At 38.4% G+C, this 27366-nt stretch overlaps 1 protein-coding gene across 3 annotated transcripts in view; it reads right to left on the bottom strand.

The window, feature by feature from the left end:
- The window catches only part of LOC114873506 (zwei Ig domain protein zig-8-like), a 135099-nt gene that overhangs the window by 91541 nt on the left and 16192 nt on the right, over positions 1-27366 (bottom strand). For all 3 annotated transcript variants that reach the window (XM_029181907.2, XM_029181911.2, XM_029181908.2), the window contains exon 2: positions 16134-16238. The gene's annotated coding sequence lies outside the window, so the exon portion shown is untranslated. The remainder of the gene's footprint in view (positions 1-16133; positions 16239-27366) is intronic.

The raw sequence follows: 27366 nt of genomic DNA, 5'->3' as shown, positions 1-27366 counted from the left end.
GGTGATAAAGAAAGCAGACGAGATAGAAAGTTGAAAGGACGAGAGGGGGTGTTTATTGCCGGGGCTTAAACTCCCAGGGAACCTCGTATCGTTCGAGTCGTTAATATTTCATTAGGGAAGCTCGCCCCTTTTTCTATTTTTTTTTTTTTTTTTTTTTTCACCCAGCTACCTCTAGGAAGTTGGAAGTTAATAACGAGCCTCGTGTTACGTCGCCACACACGTGCGCCAACCGGGAGCACGATCGGCTATATATTTTCGTAGCTGGCCTACAACCTGAGCCACCATAACCCTATATTTCGATAATTCTGCTCGTAAATTATACCAGCTGAACCGGCGCCGGCGTTCGCCCGAAAACGTGCTTCCTCTGCGGTTAATAAACCGCCGATGAACGCTGCCCGATAGAAACGAAATGGACACGTTCGTTTCTTAGCTACAGTACTCGGTATCGATTTCCCTTTGAATTTCTTTGAATGGCGAAAAATTTCTCCCGACAACAGGAAGAGGAATTTATTTATTCATTTCTTTACGGTAGGGAGATACGTTTGAAATGCAAAGAGTTATATTGGTACTCATAGATTCTAGACTCGCTTTAACACATTTACTAAAGGCAGATAATCATTATATATATATATTCTTAAAAATGCATTTACTTCCCTTGAGTGACACATATTTAATTTAGAATCAAGAAATAATTGCTTAAGATTTCTAGAGCACAGCTATTCTGTATAAAATTAGTGTGACTCGTGGTCATAGATCTTCCGTTCGTGTTTCATATAGACCCCAGTATTCTGGCTTATCCAAAATTCAAAGCAATGTGGCTGTATGAAATTCTAGATACGCGACTACTCATCTACCCCTATTTCGTCGTAATTAACGCTAATTCAGCGAAAAAAGATTGACCGTAATAGGTTCGTTGCACGCTTAACACGCGAGTTTTCAATAGTTTTCGGGTTTACTGGAACAGATATCGATATCTCGAAGCAAGGCCAAAGTGTGAAGCAAAGTTCTATGATCTTTGGTCACGCTAGATAAGTTCGTGACAGCAAATAACTTGAACTTACGAAGTTTGTCTTCATGTCGGCTTTACTAGAACCAGTATTCAATCCATTAATCATCTTTAAGTGGAAAATTCTATAGAAAGAGTCCTACCATGTAGAGAGATCAGTTACGAGATTCAATTTCTATTTAACCTTTTAAGTGGGGGATGACTAACTAACTCGTCAATGGGAAATAGATAATGAATATAATAAATATCTAGTGAATAGTTTTCTGGGAAATATAAACGAACTACCATTCATTTATTCTACGATACTTTTATCCATTACATACTGTAGACCTCTTTAGGATTATGGTCCTGTCTTTTTCCTGCACGGAAATTGCGATCGACCCGTGGGAAACTCGATGGGCGAGCAAATCGACCTTGCTAACGATATCACCTTGTGATTCGATTGCTATACTCAACCTGTATTGCCGATTAATCAGTTCAGCCATACGAGATGCGAATCCTGGCACTGTCTTCGCGATCGATCTACGCCGAAATGGACTTGGCAACGATTATGGCTTTCGCCCACATTCTCCATCTTCGATCGGTCCATGGGCCATGTCCAAAATGTATCTTCAGATAGTATTAATGACCCTCTAGTATCCAAAGATCGATAGGACATTCGCGAGGGAATTACCATTTTAGTTCAATAAATGGAATTAAATTCAAGACTCTAAAAATAAAAGAGAACTTTCTTCATCAGAGTTATCTTCTGATACTTTGTTAGCATTGTGGAAAGCTTCGTTATCAGATTGAAGATTTATTGAAACATGAAAAATGTCAAAAGCAGTCTTCTGAAAGAATGAGATTTCTAGTTTCGAATTGGATGTCTTATACAGACCTAGTTGCAGGAAGCAATTTGAAGAAAGTTCGAAAAGTGTTATCGAACAGAAAAGATTGAGTATTTTTTGTTCGAAAATTTTTCTATCCAATTTGACCGATTTTTCAATTATATTTCCTAGGTGCAAAATATTTTGTTTCGAAATCCATCATTTAATATGAAATAACCTAAGATCTTCAGGAATCCATGTATCTTACAGAAACATAATATATATTTTCCTAATGGAAATATCCCTCCACTTTTTTACAAGATGTCAACGACGACAAATTACCCCAAAACACATCCCCTACTCAGGATGAAAGCAGATATCGACAGAAACGAAACGGAATCCATTTTTTTCCCTGAAAGATGAAACTCCTATAGATGCATCTAAATTATCCAGGACCAATTTCTTATATACTTTGCGGATATGTTTTTTATACATCAGACGTTTTACTAAAATACAGAGTCAGCTTCTAGCGGAATAGACTTCTTCTCGTATACCATGAACATTTTTCACATTATTACCTAGTATCAAGTGTTCTTAAAAACCGATGAAACTGGCAGAATAAATGTCACAGCTTTTCGAGAGTAGCTTCACAGAAAACTGAACGACCTTTCCAGTATTCGTTGAATTAACGAAAACAAAAGATGGGGTAGAATTACAAACGCTGACAATCCACTGTATAACAGCGACGATTAAGAACACGAACATATTTGCATACCTACGGAAACACTCCATTTTCGTGTTTAACAGAGAAATATTTAAATTAGCTCCTCATTCTAGTCTGTTCCAGACTGAATTTCAGCTTAATAATAGTAGCAATGAGACAACTGAAAATGCTTTCTAAATCGGTAAAAATGTCTTCTATGAGCAAAATTCTTTCACGTTAACAGTTGATATTTATTTCCTTTTTTTATTTCCTTTTAGAGGGCTACAGCTCTAGCCCCTATTTTCCAAGGTGTCACGTTCTAAGCCTCCCCTTTACTACGTCAAAAAATATTGAGTGAAATTTTTATGCTATCTTGTATTATTTAAAATAAATTCCAATCTTTGAACCAAAACTATTAACCAAGGGGTACCTCAAAGGTTTGATAGATGAAAGTTGTAATATCCATCTGTTGTAAGAGAAATTCCAAAAATTTCGAAAGACGTTGAAAGTGAATTATAAATCGATCGATTAAAGTTCCATCCCTGGGGGTATTGGAAGTGGAATTCAGATCGCGTTAAGAACGCTCTGATGACGCTCGTTTCTCTACCGTCGGATAGTTTTTTGAAAAATTGCCTAACGAAGTTTCCCTTTCACGCAAGATCATCCCTTTGCTATGCTAATGCGCGGGAATAATTACGACCGAGCGATTTCCCAGCCGAAGCGAAACTTTGCCCTTTAAGCCCGTTAATTGCATTTTAATTTCTTCGCTTTTTCCAAGCACAGAGGTAACCGTGGCTCGAAGCTCGCTGGAAAGAGTGCAACGAATTTTCATTCTGTCTCACCCACCTACATTCGTTCTAATAAAGAGAAAGTGCAAACAAGGATTTCAAATGCATTCATTAATGTGAATGCTTATTCTATTGATGAACTTTGAGAATTTCCAGAAATTATCTTATAAATTAATTGTTTAATATCTTGCTTCAGTTAAATTTTGCCAATCTCATTGTTAGATCGTGGGCGTTAGAATGACTAACGCAGTGAAAATGCAAAAAGTCATAAAGATCGGTTTAATAATTACTTTGAAGATGATACAGCTGAGCAAGAAGTAATGAGTAACTGTTACAGGATTTAAACTAGCCCAGTTTAAAGCTGTTTCACGGGCCGGTGGTTCAGTCATTCGATCGCAATCTGTATGCTTCGCTGACCGAATAAGTGAGCTTAAACAGAAACACTCTCATTTATAACTTTTAATTGAATGGCAAACTTTCGAGCCGTGTTGTAGCAAGAGTTACGAGCCGATCCGTTATTTCACCAAAATTATTCGATTTCAATCGAATATTGACCAGGTATTACTGGGATTCTTATTTACTTCTGCCACTTGAACTGTTCCTTTGTGCATTTATTTTCAACGCAATATTCTATAGGAAGAATTTTGTTGTAACGGAGATGAGAAACATCCTTTTAAGGTAATTTACTGAGATCTTTCAGGGAATACTTTTGGGTCAATTGTAAATTGCGAGTGCAGTGGTGCAAGTCAACGAATGGTCAGTCGAATGTTTTATTCTTCTTCCACTACCGTATTGCCATAATTTAACGTAGAACGAATGGTCCGAAACGGTACTGGGACCGATATATTTCTCTCTCACTGTTAAAACAAGTGTAGCGACTGTAAGTATCTTTGTATAAGAATTTTAATAGTCTATTCCCAATGATTTTCCAGATAGTCTAACGAAAATAATATTATTTTTATTTAAATATTTAATATTCTTTTCAGCAAATATAATTTTGAACATTTTTGTAAAAATTACAAATTTTATATGCAAAGTAACTCAGCAAGTGAACTCTAACAATTCATTTTCGCAAATATACAAAAATTGGGTTATAGAGGTCTAACTTCCGGGGTAACCAGGCGTCATTTACCTAGCAAAACGCGAGACAACAATTTTCCCCGGGTATAAAATTTTATCTTGTTTCCACTGTTACTACCTAAAGGGTGATCCCACCCTTCATGGCTTTACGACTGAAACAGTAATTCCAACGAGCAAGAATCTTCTCTATTATCACATTCCGTCCGCAGAATGCCGAACGTTTCACAAAAGAGAAATAAAAATATAAAACGATTTCATTCACCAGCCTGGACGATCGAAAGCTCAGCAAAAAAAAAAAAAAAAAAAACCAATAAATATCTTTCAATTAATGCAAACGAGATGGAACTAAGCCGTGTAAATACCATCGGGCACGTTTCTCCGTGACTGTCTTTAATCAAGAAATTGCAAGGCAATAAACGAGCGTTATAAAATGGTGAGTTTCATCGTGAAAACTTTCATGACGATTTCTTCATTACCGAGACACTCTTTTTATTCAGCTTCAGAAGGAATTCAACGAAATGAAAAAATATTTTTTTCATTTAGCACCTAGCCTTTAACACGTTGATTACCACTTTGGAACTATTGAAACTCTTCTATTGGATAATAATTTTTATTTCTCACTGATATTATCTACCTATACGAATATTTTCAAAGAAATAAAGAATTTCCAATAACAAAGGTGATGGATTCGTATGGAAATTCGAGCATCGCCCACATACAGATGGGTAATTTTCCAAATATCTTGGTGTTTAAATATTAATGCCAGTCATGATGGCAAAGAATAGAAGATTGTATAGGGTAATATCGGAAATACCTTCGTTTTATCGGCTACATCGTATCGCGAACTTATCCCGACCGTGGAAAGTAGTTTTCAATGTATAAAATTTATTCGAGTCGATGAGAGCTCTGTTGCTACACTGAATACAAATTGATTCCGGAGATCGCGTAGTCATTCGAAGGGGAAACATTTGATGGAATACTTGGACTACTGATATCGCGCGATCCTCTTCCCTATTCTACATCCAAAATCAATTGTTCGCTCAAGGACGTTGAGGAGTAAATCCTGGCAGATCGTTTACCTGTTCAGTCACTCCATTTCTCCATTTTCGCCTGTTGTATTGTTCGTATGAAATTCACTGGAGGTTCGGCATAAGAACAAATTCTTCTCGGATATCAGATACACAATTTAATATCGAAGAAAACTGCGCGCTTTCGCCAGTTGTGCATACTCCGACTGAACGGCTGAATTCTATGGGATTCCGTGAAAAACTTTGAAAAACCCGTGGAAGAGAAATGCGTATGGTTTTGTTGGAACAGTTGCGAACAAATTGGATATCCCTGAAACAGTGATTCCAAGAGAAATAGCTTCCCTGTCTCCGATTGTTGTTTCCTTGTGAATCGCGGATTCCGCTTGAAACTTTAACAAGATTGATGGACCTTCACCATTACCCTTGTGTCTCTTCCTTTCTAAACGTCACTTTTTTTTATACCAAGTGGTCCAAAAGAATTGATACAAGAATTTTTCTCTTCTCTGGGTTTATTAATAATCCTCGGAAAAATATTAAATATGAAATAATTATGAGTGCCCTTTAATTTTGTCACAAAGTGTACATCTTACTTCCCCACCGCGAAGTGACGGTGGAATCATTGTACGCGCCCTTTCGTTGCACATACTCGACAATTCGCCCTTGCCAGGCGATAAAAGGAGTCATTGTAACCGCCCTTGCGTGAAATAAAGCAGACGTCATTGTTCAAGTGTCTCGCGCACCAACCCACCCTATATTTGTACATTCACTGTACAAAACGAGGACGTAACTTGTAATAAACTGTTCAACTTCGCCCAGCAAATTAGAGTACACTACGATGAATGGCAGCACAAGTTAAAACTATTTCAAAGTGTATTTTAATGAATTTGTATTTTATATTTAGAAAAATGTAAAAATTGGTAGAATGAGGAAATTGTTTTAATTAAAGAATTTTAATTATGAAATACAGTTAAAGAAGAGAAGTAGGTAATAAATGTTAATTCCTTGTCACTGACGAAACAAAACTCTAAATTGCCACTTATTCTGAACAACAAGCATTGAGCAGACTCGTACAACTTCAATTATAGGAACAATTTCAATTACCCGAAAGGATAACCTTCACCGCTGTAATTGCACCGCATACGTGCACGTACTTGCGTATATTTGCATATAGGAGACGAAGACTGATTTCTTGAACGTGGCTGGAATTCAGTCATTCAAGACGTGTAATCGTTTCAGCCCGCTTAAATAAACGACGTCGTTTGTAGAAGCCTCGAAGGACCTGTGCATAAATCGCACACGATTCTTGTTTCACGAAAATAAAGGCGGCTCGTGGGGATTTAACGTAACCAACGAAGATGTGAAGCTCACGTGAAAGCATAGAAGCTAGTATTCCAACAGGGAAGCTGTACGATTGTCATTTCCTCGTGAAATTGCATCTTTCCTTGCCACCGACTGACCGTGTGCAAGAGAACACTGCACTTTCTAGGACAATGTCGGATTTAGTTCGGGATAAATGTCCTCTAGCTGATACTAAAGCCCGCAATGAACGACACTTCATTTCCCAGTGATTCGGTAAATCTACGCTCTTTTTCATACACCTCCTTGGGTTAATTCCGCTTAATGAATTCCCTATCGTCGATCTAGCGACTTTAAAAAGTTTCGGTCTGCCTCTGTAAATTCTCGAAAAACTGTTAATACTTTCAGTAAAATACTACTTTATTTTTTGTAAATTAATTTAGAACATGTGCTGCAAATAATAGAGCTTGTTACTTGCTACCCTTTATCTACTACAATCTATTCTTCACCATAGGTTCATTAATTTTGTCATAGACTTAAGTAATTACGCAATCTATTATTAATGTGTGGCAAACAATAGAGTTTGTTACTATAACTACCAGAATTTATGCTTCATGTTAGGTTCATTAATTTTATCGGAGATTCAAATAATTATGGACACTATTATTAATGTATCACGATTAATATATATTACTTGCTATTATATTGTAAATTTTACTATATCTATTCCGTTCAAAATCAAACCTTCTGTTCTTTAAAAATCGTTTCGACGATAAAGGTATTCCATTCATGAGGGTGATTTAACGTTTCGCTGGCGAAATCTCGATCGAACAGCATTAAAAACTGTTTCTTTGTGATTGATCGTATCGTGGCCCTGCGCGTTCCTGTTTTTCCATATCTCGTTTATAGTCTCGCCAACTGGTTCGGTTCGATCAGCGATAGTAGAATCGGATCGTGCTGGTCAGCCACAAAATCGTCGGGCGCGGACCACATTTATCAAATCGGCGTAGAATATAAATAGCAGAATTTCTATTCACTTATCACAGTCGCGGTGGAATTTTTTTCAGCTTTAAATCGATTCTGCCAGGCTTTTCTAAACGTGTATTCTACGAAATTTCTAATCTCTATATTTTGTAACTCGTAGAAGTCCATTCTTTAAAACAGAATAATTTTCTTTTAAATGCAATTTGCAATTTGATTAACGCGATACGCCCACCCCCATGTATTTCTAATTTAATTTCCAAATTTGTCAAACGTCTCTATTGTATGACGACCGGTATGATTAAGTCAACCGCGGAAGTAGTTTATTTTCGTGAATTTTTACGGTGTACGATCCATTTAATACGCGCTTCCGAAGAATTTCACTCCCTCGAAACTGTCAAAGTTCCATCCCCTCGGGCGAAACAAGTCGACGTAGTTGTAGAGTGATGTATAAGCGTCGTGAGGCGGTTTCCAATTTTTGGATGTACAGACACGTCCGATGGGATCGAAAAGAATCGAAGGGTTGGAGAGAGAAAACCGAAGTGGTATTTGTCCCGTGAGAAATTTAAAGGGTGTACCAATGCCAATTATCGGGCGGAAGGGCAATGGGATTAATAAAACTTTTCTTTTCTCTTCGAATAAAAGACAAAACGGATTATTTTCAAGTGGACCCGTTTAACTCATTTGCAGCCTTCAATTGAAAATTCGTTCATTATCAACCATTTTAATTTATCATTTACCTATATATTTGTTATTCTAGTACTTACACCATTTAAAACTTCATTTTCTTCGTTTCTCTCGATTATTCAAGATACAAGGAAAAGGAGGTGCTAACTGAAGCTTTCCCACATTGTTCCTTATGGACGGGAAAACTCGAAATTCTAATTAGAACTTTCGCACGGGAGTTTCGTGTTGACTACCCACAGCAATTGTCGTGTCATAAACACAAGAGAATACCAAACTTCAAACAGAGAACGTGAGATTACGGTTCGTTTCTTTGATTAAGAACCTTGCATCAGGAACCTGAGTACTTTGTTCAAGTTTCAGGAATAGAACCAGAGGAAGAATTATTTTTGATCACATTTAAGAATATCTTGAACGTTTGAATTTAAACTAACGCCATCAGCCTTTTTTATCTTCATTAATTTACGTTCGTATTTCACTTCCGCCCCTGTCATTTTTCTTTTCCTTCTTTTAGGATCTTTCGTATCTTCATCCGCTAAATTACCTCTTTTTACGAATCCTACATTCTTCCCGCGTGTACTTCATCGCTTCTGCAGGTTTGCGAGCAGATTGAATCACGTTATCCTGTGTACACTCGATCATTTTCATTATCGGGAATCACGGAGTCTCATTCAATTTTATTCGAGCGAGACCGGCGATTACGTCTCTCCAAGGGGAAGAAAATTTTTCTTTCGCGCTCAATCAGCTTGTGATAACGCCACGTTCGGAAACGTCTGAAATAATCATTTATGAGAGACGGCACGGGATAATGGAAGTAAAACAGAATAACTACGCTGGAGAATCATTTAGGAACAAACGTAAGAAAACTGCTCTTCTATTGTAACACGAAACGTGTTGGTTTTATAAGTCGATGCTCGTACAATCTACTTTAAAAACATTATGTTCTTTAATAGCAATGAAAATCACAAGAAATATCTGTCATAAATTTTCAAACCAGTTGAGGGTTGAAAATTGCTCGAATTTTACTAAAGAAAACAAACATTGAAAAATTACAAAGGGAAAAATTGGAACCATCCATCTACACGAATTTCGAACGAACCAAATGAAATATTTACCGGTTAGTTGAACATCATTTTTACATTCAATTTGCACATTTCGTGAGAGGATTCCGCTGAGCGATAAAATCTTCGCTTTCGAATGTTCGAAGAAGTTCGATGAAAACTTTACCCTCTATTTATGCGTCTTCGATAGTTTCGAATTTCGGTCGTAGAAAATCCTTTAGTTGGCAATACTTCAGAAGTTTTGGAACACTTTCTAAGTGCAGTTTCGATGGAACCATTGGAAATGTGAGAAGTACGTGTCTTAAAATAAGACATGTGGCACTTTGATACGTTAACGAACTATAAATTTCATTAAATCTACCTCTCGATTCAACACAGAGACCTTCCTCAAAATGGTCATTTTTGTATCGCAAAAATCGATCCCAACGCTATCCTAAAACAACGTCCACGCGAACGCGCATTAGTCGTCGACCAAACTCCTTTGCATCGAAAACGTTCGGTCCGTTTCATTCGTCCAGGATGTCGCCTGTTTCGGACTCGTAGGAGAAAAAAATACAAATATCGAGGGAAACAGAGCTGGTCGTTGGTTTTATACGGGGCGAGAGTCTGACCTTACTCACACGTATCGATCAGTCTCTGACACACATGATCCTCTAACGTGTGTCTGTGACCGATTTCCAGTTCCAAGCGTAGAAGCAGGCTCGTGATATAAAAGAGGAAAGGTAGCAAAGAAAGCAAAGCGTAAACAGGCTTACTTCCTCGCGGTTGAATGGACATTTGTCTACGGAAACGGCTTTGGCCGGTTGCCAACTACCGGCACATCACAGTCGACCCAGTCTCGAGATCCGCAGCAGTCGATATCGTTCGATATCGTTCGATATAGACGGCTTCTATCTCTCTGGCCGAAAAAAGAATGGAAAGAGCAACGAGAAAAGCGTCATGTCGCTACATCCTCGTACGGGCTTCCCTTAAAATGAATCGCGTAATCTTGGAGTTTTATGGGCGGACGCGTTTTCCGCCAACCACCAACGACACCCCCTTCGCACGTCTCGTCGACCGCGGCAGACTTCTGAATGTTTCACACCCTGAAGACAGATCCTCGTCTCGGGTATTTTTATGTTGACAGCTGAGATTCATTCACGCCAGGTGTCCCGGCTGCTTTTATCCCTTTTAGATGGGTCGGTGTGTTTAGCGGTGACTCGTCGAGAGAAATGTTATTGTACTACAGTAAAGTGCAAAAGTTTCGAACGACATTCTTTTCCATATATTTATCGCTGGATGCACGTTTCGATAGAAAACTGAGGATAAAATCTAGAAGCTAAGAACAATAGGTGAAGGATTTTTCGAAATTCTCGTGATAATTCTTTTTCCTTTCGTATTAAGCCACCCATCGTTTCGAAAGAAGAAGCTTAACAGACTTTTAGGGGTAGTAACTTTATCCAACTTTCGAATTGGTCTTCAAACACGTTCTGACCTTGTTTCTAAAGGGCAAACAGTGACGATAAAGGGGTGTCAAGAGGGTCGTGTTCAGCGAATCGTGACGAAGAAATTTCTCGCAGAACAACTTTCGATACCATGCTTCGAGACTCGCGTTTTCAGGGGAACGAGAAGAGGAAGCGGGACGTTGACTTGGAAATTTTGACAATTCAGAGTTTCAGGAAGTTTTTGGAGAAACTTTGGAAAAGGTCAGTCGAATGTTTTCATTCGTAAATATTACTTTCTACGTGGCTTTAATCTGTACCTTTATTGTCGACAAAAACCACTGAATTTCGCGGGTTGCTAGTTGCTGAAGGAATCCAATTATAAGTTGAAGAAGTTTCGAAATCTATCGGGACGTCGAGTTTTATCATCGAAAAATGTGAAAGACTTGGTGAAAGTTTTTTCTGTCTTTCAATTCGCTTTTGCAAAACTATGCCGTGACTTTATTAATTTTCTACTGTACATAGACGAACCCGGGGGAATTAATTGTGACAGGTTAAAACAGTGAAATGGAAGAAACAGTAAACGCTTCTTTCATTTTCTACGTCATTCAAATACTTGTTATTTACCCATTGGAAATTTATTAATTTTCTGGTGTTTGGAACGAAGAATGAAACATTTCGAGAACCTTGAATAGAAATAAAATTTTTAATATTCCAGTCCTTTTAATTGGGAATCAAAGAGATTCGGTTCAATTCGTTCAATTTGCTAAAATGCAATTTAAAAATAATTAAACAGAGATTGATAAACCGAAAATTGGTAACCTTTCGATCAATTGTTTAATGAAAACAAGGATCGACGATTCTAGCATTCTAGTACGCATCTATAAATGTCCCAATCCTGTCGTCGATTGTTCCATCAGAGCGTTCATCATTCCCGATGATACAGTTTCAACGTCGAGCTTTGACTACGATAACACCGGAGAATGATCAACACTATTCGAGCTCGACAGATAATTATTGACCGAGACCCTTGATATGCCAGTGTATTTACGAGTTCATCGCTGGTCCAGGTATCTCGAAAGCAACAGACATTGAACAGATACATTTACTTGTCCCAGTATACACGTGTAAACGGATAGATTATGTTTAATTAAACGATAGATCGCGTTTAATAATTCTGCTGCTTATTTTATAAATCTCCGATTTTAACAAGGTTACATTCTAAATTTTACTACTTGCTATTTTCTTTTTTGCTCAAAATGATGACTCAAACTCCCCTAATTTCATGCGAAATTTTCAATTTTTAATTAGTATAATAAGAAGACTGTTTAAAATAACATTTTTCTATTCGAACGATGTTATTTCGTATTCGTACAATTTGAAGACGCGCAATGGTGAGAAAGTGCAACTCAATTATGCATTCCCTGATTTCGGTGTTAGGTTAACTCAATTCGAACCGCGCGCACGTTAATTGTGCGAAACTCCCTGATTATCCTCGCGTTTAAATCGCATTAATCTGCAGCGGCAAGGGCAGCGACTGTGATATTACCGCATCCTTCCTGCTGACCCTTTCGTCGGGTTCAACCAATAGATCGCCCGTTTCGAGCGCTTAATTTGTAAAACGTTGCAATTGGTCGCTATTCAAACGGTCCAATTCCAAATTACAACGACAAAAGGTTTGAAATAACTAATGGCCGTGGAATTTCGAATATATTGAACGCGTGACAATCGATCGCAAAAATGAAAATAAACCGTGTAGAATAGGAGTCAAAAGTAATCAGAGCAAAATGTACGATAATTCAGTTATCCGCGTTATGAGTAGAAATTACGGGTGACGAATATTATTTATGCGCTATTTTATTCGAGAAAGTTGTTACGTATGCATGGAACTATTTCCAAATTAGACGTGCAGATAAATGAAGCTGCGTAAGAAGTAGCTCGTTATTCAAAAGCGGGTGGCAGACAGTTATAATTATAGAATACCTAATAAGCGGTTGCGGAATGATATAAGGTTACGGATGTCTTTCAGACACGGAAGAACCTCGAATTAGATAGCAACTTCGAGATGATAATATCACTGATAAATGGAGAAACTTTACCGACTGCTAATTTATTTACTTTCTCATTATTCCTTTCGTATCGTTTTAAAATAATGTTCCACCCCGCGAGAGTTAAAATCCTTTCGATTAAGATACCGAATGGGAATTTAAATCTTATTTCGATCCAAGATTTTAATTGTAATCAAAGAAATAATTAAATGATAAGGTGGTAATTCCCGGAATCCTGGTTTCGAAGATATTACTATTCAGATTAACTTAGAAAAAATTAAATATTAAAAAATAATTTTCTCGAGATCCTTACTATAGAAGGTGTGAACAGAAGTTTTATACTAGGTGCTTTTTTTCTATATACGAGCAATTCGTTGTTTTATTTTAACACACGTGGTCGCGAAAGAAATTTTAAGGCAGAGGGTTAATTTCTTCGTCAACAAAAGTTGAATGCCTTTCGAACGCTGAGTATCCCCTACTGTTTTAATTAAAGGCCGCGGTTTCAGCATCGGACGACCACGGAATACCAGATTCTTGAAGCAGCCGGATTATGATTCTTTATATATTCAAGCCGCATACGGCTGTATGATTTGCATGATAATAGAGGCACAACAGTAAAAAGCTCTTTTATTCATTTTTCTCCGTATCCTTTATGTTCGTTATCCCCCCTTAGGTCGTTTATTTTTAATTAACATCTGATTGACAGAACCGATGCGTCTGTCGCGTACACCTAATACCGGAGGATATAAAAACATGAAAGCGAGGTAAAAAATTCACCCTTTTAATTGGGATTATATCGGAAAGCGATCTAATAAAACGAACTTATTGGAAATGTGAAATGCTACCGGTACCATTGTTTCGACCGAGATATGACAAGAATTGGAAATCAATTGGTGCAATTGATGAAATTTTTCAAATTTTCCGAAAATATAAAAAATATTTAAAACGTACAAAATAGTGGATAACTCTATTTCGTTCATTTTTAATTAGAATTTTCAATACATAATTATGGTTCGAGTACGAAGCATACTGTAATTAATTGTCCATTTCGAAATCACGTTTAGCAATTATACGTTAATACTGATTGCTGGTGAAAATTAATGACTGATGTTTGAATGTTTAATTGCTATAACTTCGATGGGAATTTTAAATAGTGTGGATAGAAGGGGTAAATATAAAATGAAATTTTTTGTACTGTTTCTGTTTCGTGTTGACCGTTTATCCAGCTATTGATCACGCGATATAAAGCGGTGATTAATAACAATCGCTCGAATGACGAACAAATTACAGTGATTCGCGCACGAACCGCGAACATTGAGTACGGAAATGCATAATGCAGTCTTCTATACATATATACATGCTTCTGTTATCGTGCACAGGCTGCTGTATCCTCGTGCATCTGTATTTGCATAATAGCTGTGACCTCCTCCCTTTCCTTCGCCTAGCTTAACTTACAGCTGAAACTAATAACGATCGTTATCGGGATCGGTGTGGTCAGTCCCTTTTCCACGAGATTGGTGAGCTGCAATTTTTGCGCTGGTATCCTGCCTTCTTTACGCTACCTTCTTTATTGCAGCTTACCAAATGACACGCTCAACGGTAAAATATCAGCTTATACGAAGCTTGCCAGCTCATTTCGTTCGCTCATCAAATACACGCGCGTCAAAGACGATATTGAAACCGTAATCTTCATCTTGACGATGCTATCTCGACGGCATCTTTATTTTTAATCATTTTTTAACGAGGAAATACTATCATGTATCGGTATTACAAATTTAATTTAACGAAATAATTTAAGAACAAAGCTGAGAAGAAATTGTAGGATTAGACATTAGGCAATCCGTGATATTTCAACGTTTGAAAAATCAATTTATTAAGTAATTCAATCTAAACTGAATTCACCTGGTCAGGAAAAATACGTTATCCAACTGGTAAATTACTCAAAATCACACGATACCTAACGGAAAATAAGAAAAAAGATTCTTTGGAGGTTCAACGAGGAAGAAGAACCCGGAAGAGACAGGCAAAAAGAAAGTAACGGAGGTAAGGAAAGGAATTTGATCCCAATAATTTATAACCCTCACGACAATACGAACGACAAGCGAAGAGCCGCATAAATCCTCGGGACTGCTCCGCTTGTATTTTGAAATTTATTCGCTACCCGAAGGAGAAGATGCCGGTATCGAAACATGCTACAGACCTGGAAGGAAGCTAATGGCTAGAAAATGGAAGAAAAACGAGAATAAGCCGCTGCAGCTCGAGTAAAAATATTGCCCGGGTTGTCGCGGTACTGTTGCTACCTACTCCATGAATTAATATTGCAGACTTAATTTTCCGCGCATGATACCAACGCTGAAAGTATACTTCCCTTGACGTATTTGGGTCAATGAAAGCCCTTTTTATTTATCGGTCTACGTTGAAGAAGAATTTATCAATGAACGCGGATAGTTCATTTCTTATTGAAAAATCACCTATCTAAGAATTGAACAACAAAGAAGCAACGTTCCAAAGTGTTTTGATAAAACGACGTTACCCTGACCTTATACGAGAGACGCGTAGAAGCGAGCTTGTTAAAATTTCAGTTTGAACCCGTTACTTCTTCCCTGTGGACTTTTAATTCCAATTCCAACGGGTCGTTTCGTTTGTTCCAGCCGTTGTTTCCAACCGTGTCAGATCGTTACAGCAACGACAAGTTACCGACCCGTGAAACTAGATCCCGAAAGGGACCGGAACTGTTCCCAAACACCAGGGACCGTAACCTGCCCAGAATCTTTGAAATGGCTATTGCACAGCCATAAGTGTTATCCGTGCTAACGCGTTGTCGATTTACACTGCATTTCAAAATTTTCTTTTACTGCCAGAAAACTCGCCATTTATTGTAAAATTTTTTATTTAAAGTATGGAGTATTTATGGTAAATGTTTAGAAGCTCTAAAGTTATTTGTTAAAATTCAAGAAGAAATGCTTTTGAGTCATAGCAAAGGTCAGCGTTACACAGATTTTTCAAAAAGTTTAAAGAGCATTTGTGAGTGCAGTCGCCTATTTTGCCAAATAATAAATAGCCCTTTGAAATTTCGAGCAACCTTTCGAATAAAAGCTTCCCGTACATTTCCAGTTAGAGGTGCGCTATTGTATTTTACAATTTTGTAAAATGTAACACGGTTTCGCGTTAGTTCTTGTTCCGCCCACTTTAAACTTCAATATTAAACGAGAATAAATGTTGCTTACTTACATTGGTGTTTGTTCACGTACTGTTTACAGCCGAAATTTTCTAGGTTGATTTTTAAACCGGATCTTCCTCCGAAACTGCTGTTTCACCGATGTTGCTCTCCCGTTTCTGAAACACACAAAGTTCTTCTGTAATATGTTTGCCGCTACCAAGTGTTTAATAAAAATATCAAAAAATTAACTTCACGGCACGAAAAAATATTACAGAGAAAATTCTTCTTTCCTTTTTCGCGAACAAAAAACAAACTTTATTAAAATTCACGTACACAATTTAACTTTGCTATTTTCCGACGGCAACTTTTGCTTCAAATATTTAAAAACTATAGTAATTTTATGCATTCAAAAATTGAAATATTTATTCATGATATTGTAGCTTAATAACTTTAAACACTGAAGCAGTTTGCGTACAACTTAACAATTAATATAAACAAAAAGAATTTCATCGAAAATATCAACGTTTCTTTCCAATCTTTCTGATTCCCAGAAATTCGGTGGCCCCGTGACGAGGTTCCATTTTAAACGAATTGCTCCTGCTTTTATTGCTACATTCTATTTCGTCCTGTTGCGAGATGGACGCCGGCATGGCTCGTTTCCGGAAAAGTGCTGCTCTCCCACTCTCTCTGTTCCCAAATACGCGTTTCTCCTGTTTTTTGGGCTGGAGTGATTCAGACAGGGCTTAGAAGGGAACGGGAATAGGGTAAGTGGACATCGAGGATGATGTTGACCTCTGCTACTGCTGTCAACCGCATCCAAGCTCGAGCTTGTGCGACTCGTTTCGAACGTTACAATATCTACATGTTGAAACATTTTCCAACTGATCCTCCTACTCTCTATCTTTCTCTCTGCCCCTCTCTTTCTCTCTTTTCAGCGAGCTGTCAACGCTGATGGATGCTCGCTTCGTTTCTGCTCCCAATATGCGTGATGCGTCGAAGATTGCCCTTTGAACTCCGAGTGCTGCTGGATTTCGGATGGACTTTGTGATTGATTTTGCTCGTACACCTATTCGCCACTTCGTACTGATTGCAAAACTGTTTTCAGTTAATAATGAAATTCGTGATTTTGGCAGGATATCTACTTTTTCTGGGAACTGATTGATCTTATAAATCAATTTATTTTATTGGAGATACGAAGTGCAAATAATTATCTGAATGAATTTTATTCTCTGCTTATAAAGTTAACTGTTATAACGTCATTTTTACATATTTTAATCTCATTTACAAAATAGTGGATTAAAAAGTTTCCAAAGTCTAAATAAAAACGTGCAAATATGGAACTATAAATTTTATCCCACTGTGTACCTACTAAACCACCTCTACGCTCAGCCCAAGATAAATCGTATCGTTGATGTAAAACAAGCCCCTCGGCCTTTCCCTGGAATGAAATATATATCTCGTAGGCGACCAGCTAATTTTTTCTCTGTCACTGAGGTAATTTTCACGAGAGCCACGCTAGGTGGTACAATTTTCCATTCGTTCCGGGGCCGATCACTCCGAGAAATAAAATTTTTAACGTTGATCTACCGATGTGCAGTGTTCAAGCTATTACGTTTAATATCATTAGCGTGATAACCGGTGGAACTCAGCTTCGCGTACGTTTCAGAATTAAACATTCAATTCCGATGAAAGCATTCCAGACAAAAGTTCTGCTGGCTTGACACTTTAATCGCCGCTTGACGAAAATTATAACAAACGGAAATTGGAAGTGTTCGATCGAGTATCGTATATCTCAGACAGTTGTGTACGGTTCCGATCGTTTGTCTCAACCCGTCGAAGATTTTCTCGCCCGTGAAAAATTTAATTGCTTCGCACTTGTTGATGAACGACTTACGGATTGATGGTACTGATAGATATTTTGCACTATGCCTTGCAACTTTTCAAACGTTAGTTGTTTCAGAAATTATTTTCTTGGTTGTGTTAAATTGATCGATTTAACATAATAATGCATTTTTATATTAACTAAAATACTGTTTAACGTATTTAAACAAAATTATTTCCAATAATTGGAGCAATCGAAGGAAAGCGGAATTTTTTTTTCATCACACTATCACACTACTGCAAAGCTGTTAACGTCATTAGAAAGAGCAGAATTTTCCCTTTAAAATGACACCAGTTTCATGTCAGTACGACTTTCCGTCACTGAGATATCCGCCTTTAAAGTTGAGCACAATTCTGAGGATTTCGCTATTACTGTCTCTCTCGCGCAGTCACTGACCTGTCCATGCGTGATTGATGCTGAGAAACCGTTTTTTACTACGCGTAGTACGCACGACGCCACTACGCGCTTCCAGGAAAAAATGTAGGTCAGCTCGTCTAAGAAACCGGCTCCCATTCATAATTGTCCGCTTTACTATGCGCTACCGCTTGAACTTTAAAACTTCATATCTCAGGAACCAATTGAGATATTGATTTAAAACAAATTGCATGTTAAAGAGCATACTTCCCTCTATTTATGGACGATATTTCCTTATAAATAAACGATAGGTGTTTATGCAAATTTATGTTTTCTAGAAAACCCCGTTGCTAAAATTTATGTAATAGCATACAATCTTGTTTTCGAGCAGCTAAAATAATGGAAGATAATTATTCTCTTGCCTTACAAATACATTCGTACATACATTAACTTAAGAACTTCTCAAGTCCCTGTATAAACAATGTCTGTAAACGTAGACGCACTAACTTTTGTGTTGACTAAAATGAAGAATATTCCGTGGTTTAGCTACCGTAGCATGCTTCCTTCCGCTCCTACCCACCAGGAGACATAATAAGCACAGCAAATTAAGCACACAACACGAGTCATGTAACAGCTTCCAAAACGCTTCCTCTTGCATTGCCGTTGGGAACAGTTCCTACTGATCTACTTTTAGGAAGTAGCTAATCGCTCATCCAGGAAACTCGGATGCGTTAATTTCCGATCAGTTTCCGTGATCCATGGACGATAGAGGCGACACAGTCACTAAACAGCATTAAACGTGTTTCCTTGCGTGTTCTGTATCTATCTATCGATTATGTGTCTCTTCAATTGATTATTCGTTCCAAGCAACGACTGCCTGGTTCGTAGAAATATTTCCGTTTGTATTTGAACGCGATATATAAGTGTTAAGTGTACTAAGAAAAAAAAAAAAAACAATTCTCTTAGAATTGAAAGGAACGAAAACTTTTAAGCTTTTAAGCTTTTACGCAGCATTATGCATGAACCATCAAACTCAACGAAGGATATGCCAAAAGATGATTAAAGAATCGAGTATTCTTACTTTTTCACGCGACCCAGTGATCACAGAATGGAAACGTACAAATTACCGTATCTCGATAACAATCATGAAACGGATATAGGTACGTAAGTTCGCGTGTCAGGCTCTCTTCCACGCCTTGCAAAAATTACACGCCACCCTTTCGAACAGCGTACAAAATTACTATGTAACCCCCTGAATCCAATGCCACCTGAGATGAATTTGTAAGCTCGTAAAAACTTTGCACGTCTCAGAAAATGGAGAAGAAAGAAATATAGAATTTTACTTCTGAAGAATATTTAATTTACCCCTTTAATTGTAGAGCATTCTAGAAAGAAAATAAAAGAATTTTATCACGCAAAATAAGTAAATAATGGAAAAAACTCTTTTACCCAATGGAAACAAATTTTACAGGTGCTATGGAAGCGAAACACTATTTAGACAGACAATCCTATTACCAATACAAAAGCTTTTGTTGGATAAAACAGAATGCTTGTTTTCCACAAAGGTGAAGCAAGGGTGCAGTTTTATTATGTGTGCAGTGCACAATAAAGAGCAGCAGTACTTTTCTACCTAGAAATTCATTATTAATTTTATAAAGCTAAAGAATAGAAATCTAAATCTCCAAGAATAATAAATGTGTTTGAAATACGTGTTTCATATAAGTGGTTCCAAAAACCACTTGCGAGACAAACAAATGTTCCAGCGGAAATACGACTCTGTTCAATCTACATTGTTGTAATATTCCTCACCGAAAGTACAGTCTATAAATACAAGATTTTCAGTGCCATTGGTGTCGTAAATTCTTTGACCCAGTGACATTCACAGTTTCAATCTACGGAAAAAGAGAGCCAACTGCCTGAAACGGTACCACTTTGTGTCTGTCTCAAACTAAAAAGATCATCGATAAACCGGTTGGCGGTGATCCAACCCCCTTCCGGTTTAACCCTCTTTCACCTGTCCTCATCTCGTTCTTCCATCTCGTTCCCTTGCTCTTCATCCATCAAGCCCGGAACAGGTGAGAGGGGCGAACCTTCGTTGCTTGTCGATTCACCTACGACCATATTTTCGAGGAACTCACAGTCTGAGCACGGATGTCTCGATTCACATCGATGGTTGAATCCACTTCCGTTCCAGCGGGATAACCTCGTTCCAGCATTGTCATTCGACCCCCGCTGAACGAACGCCACCGGAGATATTTCATCGAGATTCCAGCCGAGACGTTCTGGTATTTCATTGTCATGGAAATAGACATAAGACGAAGCGGGAAACGACGAGTTGGGGCCAAAAAGAGGGCCCTGGATTCTTTAAGACGAGAGGGAAAGAGAAAGTCTGCCCGATTTTCAGTCACGATCCCGACGAAACGATCAGGGAACGATGTCTACGAATCGATTCGCACTACCAAGATGACAGGGATGTGTTCGTCGCACGGCAACCGAGCGGATTCGGGGGCTAAGTACCGTGAGGATAAATAATGCATGAGCCAGACATTTTACTTTGCTCGTAGCTAGCTTCGCTTTGATACCCGTCGCGTGACTACCGTGAAAGAGACGGCTTTTCGCGTAATACGCTTGTCGATTCTTCGCTGACACCGTTAATGAAGTTCAGCAAGGCTGAACGACCGATGTTCCCTTCAACTGCTTGCTTGTCTCTTCGTTGATCGATTCTTTTGAAAATCACAACGCTCTGTCACGCCATTATCGATACACTCAATTTTCACCCTCACCCATGGAATATTAATATGTACTCAGGTGAGACGTTCACCTTCTTTGGGGTAAGAATAAACGTAGGGATAGGAGTCTTTTGAAATCCTTTTAAAAAGGCCAAACCCATCTTGAATCCTATCAAGTTGCCTCGATGTTAATATTCACCAGTTTAAGGCAAGAAGCTTCAGCTACTAAGGGTACTAAGTTTGAAGACGACAAAAGCAGACGCTGACGATTAAGCTTTACATAGAAATCGAAAAGAGAAGACAGCCACAGGTCAGGTCTTCGCCATCCAATTAACGAAACTAGAACGGTAATCCCATAAAACGACACTCGTTGAACAAAAATATTAAGTCCCATTAGAACTGGACGTATGCCAATGCTCAGACCTACATATATGCTAGTATCAATGCTCTCGAACCACGCCCAATCTTCCTATTTCCATTCTCGCCGTGTCCAATCCTACAATGAGTTCGAAGCACGTATTCGTGAACCGCATATTCCAGCTGGTCCGATGCGTGCAGAGAACTGGTCGAATCCCTGCGCGGAAAGTTTTAATATTTGCGCACGGAATCGAGGCTTTTGCAGGCCAACGTTCCACCGTTACTGGAATTATTAACATCTCGACCGCCGGATAGAAGCGTGTTGCTTTTTGGTATCGAACAGAAAAGGTGTATAGCGTTTGGTATTGGTTTGCATATTTATTTCGAACCGAGTACCCTGCACTTTCGCACGAATATTTTAACAAACATTTTTTAGAAAGCAATTACGACCTGCAGAACACGTGTGATTATTGATGGAGTTTTTAACCTCGCTTAACTACTACGTGCAGAGAGATTTGAGAAGAAATATAATGAAGATATTGCACTAATAGGATCATGTTCCATAACACGTTTGCTATAATTCGAGGTTACCTACTGCGAAGTTTCATGTAGTAGGTAACATGAGAAGCACAGAAAACACTTTTCTCGGATCTATAAAGTTTCGTACGATCTTCTTTTTTCCATAAAAGTATTTCGTTGCTCGCGGGATAAACGACCTCGTAAAATTATTAACACTAAAACTATTTCCTTGTCAATCCAGTTTGACTAACATAAAAGACGAGCTACACTTTTATTAAAACCTGATCTCATAATTTATTCTGACACGATTTGCTGACATAAAAGGTACTGTAAAATGGTGTTTATGACGCGTCAATTTTTAGCTTAAGACTGAACGTGTGTTAGCTTCTTTTGGTAAGAGTCAGCAGCATACACGAGTGGCTGTTTTATATTCAAAGGGTATTTACCTTAATGAAGGTGGTCCGTCATGCCACCAATATTCCAAAGACCGTGTTTAATTTTACTGTCTGGACGTTTGCCATCGTTAAACGACACAGAACGAAACGGTATCAAATTGAGCAGCGTGGCTCGTTTGTGCAACACGCGTCGCGTGTAAATTTCGCCCGCCACAAAAGCCTTGTGTGTTCGTCGCTGTACACGCAGCTGTGACAGCTTCCTTTATTTCTCCTTTAACCGCGTGTCTATATGCGTAACTAATTGTAAGAGAAATGCTTGTGTCAACGTCGCTTTAATTTACTTCAATTGCGTGGAGAATGTATATGTAGTAGTTCTCGTTATGATGAATACGCCTTACGCGCGATATTACGGCTTAATAGTACAGAATTGAGGGTTGATAATAGTGTTATCATGTTGTAGGCTTTTGCTATTAAAATACAGAATTTGGATAATTTGTTTTCTATTATTTCTTCCAAATCCTTTGATTATAAATGAAAGGTATAGCTTTAGTATAATATTAAAAGGAAAACCATGACGATAATTGACGTTAAAGCCCAGCAACGTTTAAAATCCAATCAGAATTCGCGGGACAATTCCCATGCTAAGCAACTGGGGTGTAGTTTTTTCAAATTTCACAGATAAACCTGTTATTCCGTGTCGCGACGTGTACACCGATAACGACACGGCTTCTTCCCTGTTATTTTCAAGCTGAATTGTATTTCGAGTCACGTGAATGAGAACAGAAAGGAAAGAGATAATCAGCCGACCGCGCATTGGCGTATTTCATTTGCTATCGTGATCTTGTGACGGTTCAAGCTTTAATTCGAATAAAAATGCTCTGGCAAGGGAACTGAGATATAAAAAATAGATATAAACGTCCGCAAGACAAACTGCCGATAATGATCGATGTAGATTAATACTTCCATTTCAGAAGAGAATTCTTATTGATGAAATAGATATGAAGGCAGTAATAACCATAAATCAAAGTGCATTTTATGAAATTGTACTCCAACGAGAATCGACGATTTTCTTGTCGGATACTGCGAGCTCCGAACGAGTGGCGATGGGTCAGCTATATGAATTCATTGAACATCGGTACACGGGGCTCGTTGCATGCATCGCATCCCGGACACTGATGCCGACGTGGCTGTTCGCCGCGAATAAATCGCTGAGAAAAGCGATACTCGATTCGCTGAATCGCGAATGCACCGATAGCTGCAAATAGCAATAGACCGAACGGCCTCCGCTTTCGAATACGCGATTAGAGGCGAACTATTATCTTTACGAACACATTGTTAACACCTAGCTTTACCCAGTTGAGCTATTTAATAAAAAAGAACGTACTTTCATAAGATATACGGACGTCAAAGTAGCACACACGCTGCTGGTGCAGTTCTGAAATGCAGAAAATCATCTAGTATCGTAGCATGAAATAGCGATGCAGCAATCGAAGAATGTTATACATCCGGAGAATCGGAATGGAAGAGAAGCGATCAGAGGAGTTGGCAGGAAGGATCGTTTCGTCTATCGGAAACTCTCAAAGATCGAAGCGAATCTCGAACGAGGGAAAATAGTTGGCTGAGTAAACGTTGCTCAGGCTCGAGTGGGCCGAAGCTTCGTTTCAAGCCGTTGCGACTCTGGTCGAATGAATGTTTGATGCAAGCTCCGGCTTGCTTGCGGATTCTCTCGCTGTCTCGTCAGAAGAACGACAGGCACGAGTTGACGCAAGGTGCAAGGAACCTCGAGTTTGCAAGCTTTCAACGGGGCTTTCGCCAACTACTTCCGTCTCCCTCGTATGTATACCCTACCATTGTCCTCCGGGATTCGGTTGAATTTTTCAGGCTCGCTTTTTGCGATCGCGCGCACGTGTATTTCGTCGCGTTGCTTATCGTCCGGTGGCTTTTACGAGGGGGATTATCACGCACCGGCTAGCTATAAAGGGATTATAGTGATTGCGGTGAAAACAAGGAATTCGCATCGTACACTCCGGAGGCAATTTCGCGCCTGTGCACACGTGCGTGCCGCTGTTGTGACGAGCCACTGTGATGAGTGTTAATTGTAGGCTGAATCCACTGTGTGTTTACCGAGAAACACGCTTTCCACCGAATACGACGAGCGAGAGAATTAATTCTCTTGTACCAACGGACACTTGGTTTTACCTTCAATGTCTTTCTGTTGTCACTGATTCGCTAGGTTCTCGTGGAATAATGATGAACGTCATTAAAAATTAATCAACAATGCCACATTTTTTATTTGTCTTCAGTGTTCAAACTACCCGTTTAAAAATTTGTTTTACACCAAATTACGTGTCAGAGAACGATTTCGCGAATGTATAATAAATTTTATTCCTCTATTTCCCTGAAAAAAAAAATTCGATCGTTGAATTTCGGATAATTGCCATCGTGTTTTCCCGTTACCGTGGCATGTAGCTTTCCGTTTGTTTGCCTTCCTGCAAAATATCAGCCGGGAATTGTTCGTCGGCCGAGTGAATTTAACGCGAAAACGGTATTTTATTACAAACATTTTTATGTAAAATAAAAAACAGGGAGACGGCGCGTGAGTCGGAAATGCTTCGTTAACGTGTGCTTTCTATTTTATTCGCGGTACGGTGCACAAAAGGAGGTAGATATTTTTGCAATATGTGTGTAACGGTATCTATGTGATTAATGCATTCTACGTGCAGCAGTGTTCTTTTTAGAAAAATTTCAATAGGATACAACACGTCGCTGAATGAAAATCTGTTGTCTATTTTTTCATAACGTTGCATGCAGTAAATGGAAAATAATAAATTTTGAGAATATAGTTCTACAAATTTGATGTTTCTCAATAATAACCCTTTCACTGTCACGTTAACTAGAATCAAAACCTTGCAAACTCCTTTTTCATTCACCAGTTAATTTCATGTCTCACAGAGAGTAAAGTATCTTCTGTTATCGAAATTTTGTAAGTTGCACGTTTGAATTCCCGGAAACAGCCATCGGCTAGACTGTCGAAAGGATGGCGCATTTGGAAATTGAAGATTCGACAAGGCGAGGACAGCGTGGAAGTTCCCGCGTACATTTTCCAGTTAGTTACCGACCTCGAAATCAAAGCTATCAATAGAACTAAGGGAAACGACGAGATCTCGAAGAGAAGTTTGTATGCGAAAGCGTGAAACTCGACGAGGTTGTAGCGAACTACCCTTCGATTGCTCTCCATCGAGAACTTGATTAGTTTTGTGCATCTAGTCGGTGTCACATAGCTGTTTCCTAGCGCACTCTGCTTCAAAACTATCTATTTCATATTGGAGCTTAAAATAATTTACTTTTTGCTGTCACGTTTGAAATGGAAGCACAGATACTATAGAAATTGCCACTGTTGCATCCACTTTATCTTATTTTCTTGTTCATTTCTACGTTTCGATAAAATGAAGAGGAGCGTTTGCAGAGGAAATCATATTAACTGTAATCACGGTTGACCGGCATTACATTTGATTAGTTCAGTATTTAGTTGTTAATTATTTACTTGAAATTAGATGTGCTTAAAAGCTGGTATTCCATTAAAATTTCATTACTGGACATGCGTTATATTACCTACGTACGATGCGGTGGGTTAATAAAATTTCATTAAGGGGACCCTTTTAAACGTTATGAGAAAAGCTTTTCATACGTTACTGAGGGATGTAAAGTATTCTGAGTTACAATCATGTGCATACAACCGACTGTGCATGATAAAATTACATTGTTATGGTAAAAATTAATTCTCGCCCATTCATAGTGAAATTCGATAATTAATTCTAAATTTGATTATTTTTACACGGAATGGCGTTGTCATACTTCTCGTTGAAGCGAAGTTGGTTCCGATAACGAATATGGAAACAACTAACAACATTAATAATTCGCAGCCACAAATCACGTGGAAAGTTAAATTGAATTTCAACGAGCCGGCTAAGGAACGAAGGTAAAATATTAAACACTCGACTTTTTCTGCGATATTTCTTTTACCGTGATCAATACTTCTAATTTTGATTTTCAAAGATATTCTGTTGCAATCCCTTGTTGAAAGTTGCAATGCAGATTCAAATTGAATTGATATTTTTTTCAAAATTTTCAAATTTGTTCTAATTGAAATTTTTGGAAGCAAAAAGGTTGGGAATTTTAACTGGAGATTCTCAATTTGAAGTCGTTAAACACGTGTTAATCATCGCTTTCGAGACAAAGCGAGAACGAAGTACGAAACGAGCATCGTTGATGCAGCGTCGCCACGTTAAAATCTAATTAATGAAACTTTCATGGTGCCGGTTTATTGTTCGCTATAATGCGTGAACGTCGTAACTTTCCGGCTTGGTTGCCGCTAATTATTATCGTTGCCAGTGTAACGCAGCACGGAATTCTGAATGCAGATGTGCCGGTAATATTTAACTCGGTGTCAGGCCGTGTCGATTCAGCGGTTCAACTTTGCGTGCAATTTAAAATGCGAATTGCAAAGTAACACCACGAGACAGCTACGGAATAATTCGATTGTGAATTACGCGAGGGCGTTAACTATTGTAACGATCTAAATGCAATCACGAGTTCAAGGAAGCTTGAAATATACATTGAACCCGAGACCACGACCCACCTTTAACTGTGTAGTTTAAATGGAAAAAGTTTCAAGGATTTAATGTTTCTTTTGTTGGTCAAAACTTCAAAGCTAGACATTTAACGACGGACTTTGTTCTACATACCAAATGAACTTTTTTAAATAAAATCTAGCAGTCTTGGGATCATAGAATCTTTCTTAAAATCTTAGAATTTTGGAATTCCGAAGTCTGGAAGTTTTGGAAATGAAAAGTCTTAGAATCCGTTAATTACAAAATTAAAGGTGGATGTACAACTTTGTGGAGCACTGTACATATTGTCTACTCGAGAATGGAATCTCCATCAAGCATTGCGGTCGTACGACGCTATTAAATGTTTCCCGGTCATTATATTGTTTCGCTGTTGTGATAGAATTTCGTCGAAACTTCAGCACTGTGTGCCATTGAATTACTCGTTTACCGTACAGAGG

Source organism: Osmia bicornis, chromosome 6 (assembly GCF_907164935.1).
Source record: "Osmia bicornis bicornis chromosome 6, iOsmBic2.1, whole genome shotgun sequence".
NCBI lineage: Eukaryota > Metazoa > Arthropoda > Insecta > Hymenoptera > Megachilidae > Osmia > Osmia bicornis.
Note: the sequence above shows the minus strand (reverse complement) of the source record. Positions and strands in the feature narration are given on the sequence as shown.